General features: G+C 40.1%; 1 non-coding gene across 1 annotated transcript; it reads left to right on the top strand.

Moving 5' to 3' along the window:
• The first annotated feature begins 2,270 nt into the window (after positions 1 to 2,270).
• TRNAG-UCC (transfer RNA glycine (anticodon UCC)) lies at positions 2,271 to 2,342 on the top strand. The gene has a single exon. It is a non-coding gene; the product is annotated as a tRNA-Gly (tRNA).
• The last annotated feature ends 402 nt before the right edge of the window (positions 2,343 to 2,744 follow it).

Below are 2,744 nucleotides of genomic sequence, written 5' to 3'. Positions count from 1 at the left end.
CAAACATGCTTATTGATGATGCCTTATGGCATTTCTTGACATTTGGGAAATTTGACCTTAATATTCAGGAAGTAAACACATTGTTGAACCACCATTCACAATTATATTCAAGCCTTTACCTCCACCAGTTGCATCTCCCCAACCCTCATCCTCATATCTCCCCTCCAGTTGGAACTTAAACCTCTCCCTTCCAATATAAAGTAGCATTCCTAGGGGAAAATGAAAACTTACTTGTCATTATTTCTTCTAATCTACACCTAAGCAAGAAGACCAACTTTTAGGAGTGCTTTCTGAAGGCAGCCATTGGCTGGTCCTTAGTTGATCTTAAAGGCATAGACCCTTGTATATGTATGAATAGGATATATTATGAGGATGGAGCGAAACTCTGTAGGGATCCTTAGTATCTTCTGAATCCTAACATGAGAGAGGTAGTGAAAAATACAGTAATTAACTAGTTAGATGATTGTGTTATCTACCCGATCTCTGATAGTGAATGGGTTAGTCCTACCTAGGTTGTCCCTAAGAAATCTGGCATCAGTGTGGTTCCAAATGACAACGATGATCTTGTCCCAACTTGTACTTACTATGGGTTGGCATGTTTGCATCAATTACTGAAAGTTGAACAAAGTTACCAAGAATGATTAGTTCCCCTTGCCATTTATTGACCAGATTTGGAACCCAAAGATTGGATATACTTTTAAGGTTAATCGGCAATGACTAAAGCCCTATATTGATGGCCTTGTTGATGGCCAACTTATTGAGGAGTTGGACTTTAGAAGACTTGCCTCAAGACTGAGGTTGGATTAACAAATAGGAACTCCAGGTAGTTCGAAATATTTGGCCATTTAGTTGTCTTCTAGTGCTTTGTGCTTCTAGTGACGAGTTGAGTCTGATCTTAGACTATTTGTGTGAAATCCTCTGGATTTCTAACCCGTTAACCCATGATTTCAGGATTGCGAACCCAGACCTTGAATTGGCAACAACTGTGAGCCATTTGATTTCGCTCGAAGATTTGAAAGTAGACCTAATGCTAGTGGATGAACCTTGTGAGGACTCGACCTCCTTCCTAGGGTTTAAGAGGAGAGAGAAGATCAACCACAATGGTGTTAAAAGAGGATTTTGGCACGTCCGTAGACTAACGTTGGAGAGTCCGATCGACGAGGTAAATATACCCAAGCGAAGATAATCGGAACACCTTTCTTTCAAGACATTTAGCACCAAAATTGAACCTTGGTTGAGGAGTCAACCAAGGGCCAGTCGACCCCCTGGACCGACCCACCCCCCCACCCCCTCGCAGTGTTGGGGCAAAATCGAGAAATTGTGTTTTTAAAACCCTGTTTTAAGCTTCTATTCACTCCTACATGCATTGTATAATGCTAGTGTGAGGTTGAAGCTTGGAGAGGAGGAGAAAACCAAGGCGAAGCTTGATTCCAAACCACATGGAGGCTTGCCGAGACCCGAGTTCTAGTGGAATCATTGGAAAATGTGAGAATCCTTCGAACCCTCTTCTTTAAGCATAAGTTTGTGGGGGGGGGGGGTTTCTTCACATTAAATGTTGGATTTCAGTAGTTGAGGCATAATTAGGTGTAAGGAATGCTTGTAAATAGTTTTATTTATGATTCCCATTAGTTTGTGAGTGGTTTGTGTGAATCGTTGCAAATGATTTAGCATTTTGACTCCCAGGGATGCTCGAGAGCACTCGCGAGAGCCAAAATTTGGGGCCTTATGATTGAGAACAAATTGGATCAAATTGTTGATACCTTTAGTGTCACACCCCACCCGCCGGACTCGGTTACCTGCCCGACAACCCGTGGGAGTGATCCGTCACAGGAACCACGGTTTTAGTCTATCAACAATAATAAATACAAATAAAGACAATCAAGAACAAGAATAGTTCAATTAATGAATTAAAGGATTACAAGAGTCCAAATACTCCAATAAAATAATCAATGAAAGAATAATAAATCAAAAATAAATACGAGTTCAGCGGAAGCAATCAAAAGAGTTAAATTATTTTATTTCCAGTTTTTTTTCTAAAGCTATAAACTTAGACTCAAGTTTATCAAGATGAGGGGTCCTCCAATTCTTCTCTATTCGTTGAGCGAATTGTCTGGCAACTTTTCGTCTCTGTCCATCAATGGGTGCGATAAGCGAATTGTCTCTCAACGAAAGCAAAACCTATTTAATCTATACACTTTTTGTTGCACCCCTTTTAAAAGCATATATAAGTTAAGATTTAATTTTTTTTAAATAATTTATATCAATACTAAGCGTTTGTAGTCCAACGGTTAGGATAATTGCCTTCCAAGCAATTGACCCGGGTTCGACTCCCGGCAGACGCATTAACTTTTTATGCCGAAGGTGGTATGTTAAAGCGGTTAAAGACCCAACTTCCCTAGGGAGGTCTTGGGGTCGGACATTAATATAAAGCTCCCCCTTCCTGAGGAAGTAAATTGTGGTGCGCGCTAGCCCGGATGAACCTTAGTTCTTTATATATAAATTCTTCGGATTAAAAAAAAAAAAGTAGATTATTTAATTTATATTTCAGTTCCAAAAAAAAAAATTTACTAAGGTATAATTATTCTTGTATTTTCATTTTGGGTGGGAACTTTTTTTTTTCCCAACGGGGATTGGTCCAAGTGGTAAGCAGCTTGGTTTACTTAAGCAAGGTTCCGGTATCGAATCCTTGTGGATGCGAAAAATCCCTGCTGGGAGACTCACCCACAACAGCCAGGTGTGCGATG

Source organism: Hakea prostrata, chromosome 10 (genome assembly GCF_041222555.1).
Source record: "Hakea prostrata isolate BN-2017 chromosome 10, UWA_Hpros_2, whole genome shotgun sequence".
Classification (NCBI taxonomy): Eukaryota; Viridiplantae; Streptophyta; class Magnoliopsida; order Proteales; family Proteaceae; genus Hakea; species Hakea prostrata.
The sequence above is the reverse complement of the archived record's forward strand: the minus strand, read 5'-3'. Positions and strand labels throughout refer to the sequence as shown.